Genomic DNA, 8580 nt, shown 5'->3' on the forward strand with positions numbered 1-8580 from the left:
AAAACAATACTGATCGCAAATTTACATAGTTGTTCATATTTTATAATGTTTCTCTTCATGTCAGATGAAACTTTTCTTGAAGACGTCAACTCTAACAAGGAAATTGCTATACCAAATGACACCACAGTTTGTGGTGACACGAATGTATTAGTCAAAGAACACATTCACCAATATTGAGGCGATCAATCGGCATGTGATGTTTGTAATTTGTAACGAACAAAATATGGCACAGTCGTGTGGCCATACCTAATAGATCCAACAACAATGAGAGTAAAAAGTTTACATCCATGAGGATATTAGATGCTTATTGCCCGGAGTTACAAGAATTTCCGACTCGTTGGCTATCAGGTCCTCACATACATTATTAACACCTAATCTTTTAACACGATTTGAAATAATTATGATATCCTGACACATTAAATGCTGCAATGATCTATCCAAAATAACGTTCCTGGAACTAAACTCCTTCTAAATAGCTTAACGTTTTACAGATGTATGTCAAGATTACCCATGGGTAGAAAAACATTGTACAAATCAATGGAAATCTACTTCTGACAGACAAAGTGTATCTCATGCTCGTCTGTGCGACTCATAGACTCGTTTATGATGGTGAAACCTGCTTTAGCAACCATCTCTCTTGCCAAAGGTGCTCCCCATGTACACCCAAGTACTGCAGTCAGGCTAGCTTTCCGGAATACACAAGAAAGTGCTTGCCGAGTAGTAGAACATAGCTTAACCATTGGCAATGTTGCCAGTTATGCCTCCCTCTATTCCAACATCAATCATGCTGTAAATACCCCCTGGTTTCAGGCACCGGTAAATCTCGTTTAAGGCTTTCTGTGGATATGTTAAGTCATGAATAACTAGACGGGTTAGTATCCAATCAAACCTCTCCTTGTAGCTTTCAGATATGGTTTCAATATTGTCTGTGCCATAAGTGACATTCTGAAGGTCCTGGTTCTTTGCTTCCTCTCTGGCTTCAACCAATGGCTCGCTTGCTACATCAGAACCAAGGAAGGTGCTTTTCTTGGATGGCGAAGCTAATTTGTTTAAAATGATCCCTGTTGCACAGCCAAATTCCGCAACATTGATTCCAGATTCTGTATAAAAAATTAAACAATTTAAGTGAGACATTAGAAAGAGACCTGGAAACACTTGACACTAGACCTGGAAATGGACACGCACATGTAAATCCTAACATCAACATGTAGTCGAGTAGTTTCAATATAAAACCTTATGAAGTTAAAAATAAATAATGAAAACTATCTATGCAATAGCTTCCTTTCATGTCATACATGTATGCCTTCGTTTGGTTTCCCTTGTAAAGTAAATAGTTAGACAATAGGAATGGGGTACAAAGGCATAGAACCTAGTGCGAAGTGTAACTTTTCAGTGTTTTGTTCAAACATTGCGCTAAAATTAGCGGACAGCTCCAACTCTTCTATTCTTTTTACCCACCTAATTTTGGCAACATCAGAGGAACGGCAGACAGGATGTCTGTATCAATCATATCTTTCTTGACTTCGACCAAAATCTCTTTCAAGACGTCAAAAATCTGAGGGGTTTGACTGTAGACAATTCCTGTAAATAGGAGAAGTGCCATAAAGAAAACATACTAACACCAACGCCACTAAGATAAAACTTCATGTACACAACTACTACTTCGTATTGCCACACACACACAACACTCACACATACACGCACGCACGCACGCACACAAACACACGCACACACACACGCACACAACACAGACGAGGAGCTAAAAGTTGAAAGTATGTAAGGATTTGCAAAGGTGATCAAGCGACAAACAACTTTTTTTATATCATAAACAAACTCAAAACTAAAAGCAGTGTCCATGGTACGACTATATCATGAATGTGTATATTAATCACTATCAAACAGACGGCTGGAGGGACGAGAGAATAGCACACGATGGCGCAGAAACATACCACTTAGAAGAAGCCATGGGCAGGGTATATGTTTGTGTTTTGTTTTTGTTTGACGAGACACTCAGCAATATTCCACCCATATGACGGTACAAATAATTCGAGTTTGGCCAAGACAATTCAGTGATTGACATCATGGACATCGATCGTCTCAATGGGATACGATAACATGCATCAAGCCGCTTGTTTGGTTCTGTCAAATAGTGATGATTCCAGGTGTTGGCGAAAAGGTGAGCTTATTCTTCCCCACCACTAGCACCCATTAAAACAATTGTTTCACCAGGAAATACACAGGAACATTGCACAAGTCAAACAGGGAATTGCTTTGGAAATATGTTTTGTTACTGATGCGTCAAATTTAGAAATTTCTTCAATATATAATCAAATTGTTTAAAAGCTTTACTAAAATTCAATTTCGTATCCCTGATCAAACAGCTTTTGAACATGTCATATGGTGCTCACATATAAGCATAGTCATGTGGAGTTTAATGTGAAACGTCTACACCAGAGAAAATCAGTCAACACGAAACGGATTTCATTGAGCGTAAAAGTGAAAGAGTTATGAAAATTATATGAATGTACCACTGAATATCTTGAGATGTTGAGTCATCCCCAGTTAACTTAAGTTGTTGAGGCTTGTTGAGATTTTTCTAACAGTGAATATTTTTTGCATATAACTAAGTATGAAACAAATAAGGCGGTTTCACTTGTCTCTATCTCTACCTCAAGTGGGTCAACTTCAGATGACATGTGCTTTAAGTTTTGACAAATTGCCCGGAACTTGTGAAAATAGCTAACAACGTTTGTATTCATTTTGAAACGGTAGATTTTCCCGTAGAACCTTCATGTTGACAACGGAAAACCCCCAGATCATGACAATGCGTTCACCCAAGACATAATAAACACAAACAATACCCCTTCTTTCGTTGATACCACATTAAAGTTAGTTGTGTCGACAGACAAATATAGCAACGATTTATAGAACTGGTTCAATGATTGTATGAATTTAACACATCGCTACTTTGGGTGCACCAACCTATGAAATTTAGAGGTGCAAATGATTTATTTTAACCAAGCAATGCAGGATTACCTCGAGTGACAAGTGAAACTGGATATTTGACATATTTTATTTAACTACAAAAGGGGGACACAGAAATGATTCGCATAAAACTATGAACCTATAGCTAATATATCTTCTTTGTATCTACCTAACATCCTTTAGAATATGATTAAATGGTATTTTGAATTGAATTGTATTGAACATATTAAAGAAGATTATGAATATATGGACAATATGTTAATGAGTAATCCTTTGTTATTTTTGCCTGAGAAGGAATAGAAATTATTGTTATTGATTATGAGAAGATACACTTCACTAACAACAGTTGCAATTATTTCAAAAAGTTGAATCACTTTCTACATGTTGATTAACTTATGATCAATTTCTAAGCCGGAATACACCTGTTTCTCATGATCAATACCATATCGGATTCCTCTTGGGGAGAACTGACAACACTTATCTTCCAGACATGTCCGTCGATTGGAAACTCTACTTAAACGTGACTGTGTTTCATTTTACATGTACAGTCTTAACAGGCTTACAACTCATGTCGAGAAATACGAATGTAAATAATTGTCTGCGCATTATATTGTTGAAATTAGTTTGCTAAGTGAATGTACAAAGTCCCTACCACCAGGGTTCCGTAGTTGAGCACATTCCTTGATACTGGCATATCTCAATCCCATCGGTGGCATATATCTGGAAAGCACAGATATTGCTTTGAATGTGCCCTTGCGATCATCTGGAACATGGAACTGGGTGGAGGAGTCGTCCACGCTGATGACCTCCCCGACAGCCAGAGAACCCAGGATCTCACGCACATACCTGTTGAAACAAATAATTATCATTAAACAAATTACTAATTTCTTTCACAAACGTGCTCAGACTTCATAACGGTATATACCTGTTACAGTAAAAACTCGATAGTCCAGACCGTACCCTTATCATTGGTATGGAGTAATGTCGCTTTCCCTGTAGAAGACGTCCAGGGCTCATGTTTATGCAGATTCTTAAACAATCGAGGTCTCGGACTTCTTGAGTAAAGCTTAAATAGAATATGTAAGAGATGGGCCCCGACTATCAATTAATGTCTATCAATGTTGTTACCAGTTTGTCGGGGCGGTCGGGTAGCCTAGTGGTCAAAGCGTTCGCTCGTCACGAAACCCGGGTTCGAATCCCGACATGGGTACAATGTGTGAAGCCCATTTCTGGTGTCCCCCGCCGTGATATTGCTGGAATATTGCTAAAAGCGGCGTAAAACCAAACTCGCTCACTGTTACCGGTTTGTCACTGCTTCATCATTACATGGTGTTTACCTTTCTCTGAGGTTCAGTTTGTCACCCAACTGCTGTGAGGTGAGTGGGCTTTGCGCTTCCACCAGTATCTGCACGACGCCCAACTCCTTTGCCAGGGACAGGTTTAACATGACACCACTGGCGCCGAAAGAGTTCATCATCTTCTTGTGGTAATCCGACATCGTCTCAAATTGAATTGCTTTCGGTGAACCCTGCAGATACAGTCATGAGTTGTATAAGTTTGTTTGTTTGTTGTTTAACGCCGCACTCAACAATATGCCAGCTATATGACGGTGGTCTGTAAAATAATCGAGTCTGGACCAGACAATCCAGTGATTGACATCAATCGCCTTTTACGGCCAGTATGGGTTACTGAAGACCTATTCTACCCCGGAATCTTCACGGGTCAGTTGTATAAGTCCCATATGGAATATTTCCATAAAATAGGCCAATTTGAAATCAAGCTTAATATCAGTGAGCATAGGTTCATTTTAAAGAGTACGTGGCCATATACATTAATATGTAACGTCCACATGCACCAACGCCAGAACCGTTATTATTGTGTTTCTCTTACAACACACAGTGTTGCAGAAGTATCTGAAAGGCGACTATGCTTGTCGTAAGAGGCGACTAACGGGATCGGGTGGTCAGGCTTGCTGACTTGGTTGATGCATGTCATCGATCCCAATTGCGCGGATCGGTGCTCATGATATAATCACTTGATTGTCTGGTCCAGCCTCGATTATTTACAGACCGCTGTCACAGAACTGGAATATTTCTGAGTGCAGCGTTAAACAACAAACCGACCAACCTGCGTATGTACCTGTGAATTAAATATTGATGGACGTATTTGAAATTGATTTACTCATCACTTCACAGGTGATCCCTCACTCGAGCTCGGTCGCTCGCTGCACGTAAGAATGTGAGATAAATATGTAATTGAGCTTTTTATCGATTAACGTAAACAAGCAAACTATCTTCATACACTCTCATAAATAGGACACATTTATTTCTTCAAGATACATGTTTTATAAATACGTGTTTAAATTAGTTATTTTTGTTCTTTGGGCAGTTTTCGTGGTTCACAGTTGGCAAACCTTCCGTGGCTATGATTAAAGATTTTAAGGATGAGTTGTTGGAAATGGCCGTTAATAATCAAATTGATTTGCAGGCTGGCTTAAGCATTCCGCAAATTAGGGAAGGGTTGATCTCAGAGTTATGGTCGGGTTCTATCGAGGTAGAGGAGAATGAGAACGAGGCTGAAATTGATATATGGTGCAGTTCTCTCATATTTTTTTCCTTATGTGTATCACTTCTTAATGTCCTTCAAAGACTCAATCTAGCTTTGTTTTTAAATGTGGTGATATTTGCTTAGAATATATTATGGTCATGCCTATAAACATTTGGGTCTTTGTCTACTTGAGTATTTAAACATAAATTGAATAGCTGATGACATTGCTAAATCTGCAGGAATGCAGTACACGTCATAGCAAGCTGTGATCTTTATTCACACTTTAGATATTCGAAATGGAGATCTGTAAGTTTATCGAAATCTTCCGCAACTCTCACCTCCTGACCAGTTGAACCTCTTAGTGCATTCTGATGCCATTGGAAAATTCCAGGCTGCCTTTTTTTGTGTGATGTTTTGACGAATGAAATCTATTGCGTTATGATAATCTCTGTTTGCTGATATTTAATATGTACATATTGTAAAATATTTACGATATTTTAAACGTGTAATTCGATGCATGCAATGCAATGTGAACATACGTGCGGATGCACGAAGGCGGTTATAGTCATAGTTATAGTGCGATGGATATAGGGGAATGGTAGGAGGGTGAATGTATGTAAGCACGAATACCGATACATGAGGGCGGATATAGTTATTGTTCGATGGATGTTGGGGAATGGGGGGAGGATGGATTATGTATGTAAGCATGCGCATGGATCCATGATGGCTGACGTAGACATATTGGTGGGGAAAGAAGAATGCGATGTGTGTGTGTGTGTGTGTGTGTGTGTGTGTGTGTGTGCGCGCGTGCGGGCATGCGTTGTGATACGAGGGTTGGCGAACATGTTGTCAGATGATTGTGTGAGTAAGTTAAGTGGGTGAGGATGTGGCAGGTATGGGTATTGATACATGCAGACTTGGGGTTGGGGGACATGGTGTGCCTGTTCCGATGTCTTTTGTTTCACTCACTTGTAGTGTTTTCTTTTACTCAAAAAAATGTGTTACGGATTTTAATGACTGAAAATGTAGTGTCTCAAAGGTCATACTGACCGGGCATTCTACGTATCTATTCGAACTACGTAGTCATGTTTATGCTGTACAATTCTTCTACTTCTTCTTCTTCACACACACACACACACACACACACACACACACACACAAACACACACACACACACACACACACACACACACACACACACACACACACACACACACACACACACACACACACACACACATACACACGCAGGTCACCCACAAGAAGGAATACGGCCCTCCCTCATTCCAGTTGTACCGTGCCTAGCACAATATGTTGTGGTGCCTTGCTATGGCCAAACATTTTGTAACAATTTGGCAAACTTTGATATGTAAACAGCAAATATAATTCAGTTTTATTTCAACAAAAACGGAAAAAAATCCTACTTATTTTGTGGATACCATAACAATAAATCAAACCAATAGATCGTTTGAGCTAGCATGAATATCAAAAATATTTAGCAAGTCGATAGTCATAATTCCCACTGTTGGTCCAAAGTGAAATGTTCTTCATGAATACTGTAAATCATGAAATTAACGCAATAATAAGTCAGCACATTAATGCGAGTATAGAACCCTGGCTTAAAATGCGTCATGACATTTATGAGAGTAGCCTTTCAAAAATCACCGTAGACTCACAATTCAATAATGTAGTATTGGCTGATAGACGTTCGACCGAATAATATCTTTTGCTAACTTCAACTGTTCATCTAATTTCCATTAATGTATGTTACATAGTTAATATGTTCATGGGCTTCATCACTGAATGTATACTGTGGAGGACTACTTCAGTTGAGATTAAGTAACATAAATAATGATATTATTATGATATTATCATTATTATTCCTTCAGATTTAAAAAAAAAGTTATTATGTTTTCATATTAAAAATAGAGATAGAGGTATGGAGATTGTGGAAGATATTTTTTAGCACAGGAATTGTTAACATCATTCTTAAAGATATTATGTTGTGTTTGTTTGTTGTTTAATGCCTAAAGCAGCAACTTAGGGATATTACAACATACATACATTTAGGTTCAGTTGTATTTTTTAATTTGTATTATTTTGCAAATGTTACAGAGACCTGATAATTGATATAATAATGTATAGTCGCTATTCTTAAAAGTATGATTATGTTAGATTTATCAACCAGAAATATTGCACACCAAAAGGTAATCATATTTCATGACACTATTCTACGTCGAAGTCAACGATATTTGTGTATGCCATTGCTACATGATTGGCTATGACACGGATACGTCATGATAAAGCAATGAGAAATTGATATTTGATGATATAAGATAGCTACGCGATAAATCACAAAGAACAAAGAATGAAGCGATATTTATTTCACGATAAAACATTGTTCTATCATGACGTCATTTATAGAGATTCGAACATGCACTCGCAACTTGAAAACATCGTAAATTTGACCTTATTTTTGAGAGGTATGTGTCTAGTGTGTTGTTTCCAATAGATGTAGCTGGGGAAGGTAGATAAAGCCAGTGCATCCGAAAGTGAGAGCGAAATGGCAATCGGTATTGGGAGAAAAGGTACAGATAATCGACGAGAAAATTGTGAGAATATGACCAAAGACCAAAAGAAAGACCACATTCAAACCCTCCTGTTCATAAAATGGATTTATCTGGCATGGCCGCGGTCGGATTCTATCCAAGGAGTCATCATTATATATGTACGGGTAAACAATTTAAAACGTGTACTTTTTCCTAATTTTACACCCTTAAAAGAGGCTGTAAATAATGTGGATATCTCATATAGAAATAAACGAGTCGTGGTCGTTGTTTATCGTACAATAAACAACTCCCACTCGTCGTTTGTTTCTTAATTACATGACCATATACACTAACATTATATCTTTTCATGTTTATCAGTCAACCAAAGCGACATAAGCATTTCCATTACCATAAGAAACCCTTGCCAAAAGTAGCGCCAACTGCACGATTACGACAAGACCGGGAGCATGTTTCATGATTCACCATAAAAATGATGACA

At 38.3% G+C, this 8580-nt stretch overlaps 1 pseudogene; it reads right to left on the bottom strand.

The window, feature by feature from the left end:
- Positions 1–545: 545 nt before the first annotated feature.
- Positions 546–4516, bottom strand: LOC139444147 (S-adenosylmethionine-dependent methyltransferase Rv2258c-like; annotated as a pseudogene).
- Positions 4517–8580: the final 4064 nt, after the last annotated feature.

This window comes from Haliotis cracherodii, unplaced genomic scaffold (assembly GCF_022045235.1).
Source record: "Haliotis cracherodii isolate W230 unplaced genomic scaffold, xgHalCrac1.p SCAF_5, whole genome shotgun sequence".
NCBI classification, from domain to species: Eukaryota; Metazoa; Mollusca; class Gastropoda; order Lepetellida; family Haliotidae; genus Haliotis; species Haliotis cracherodii.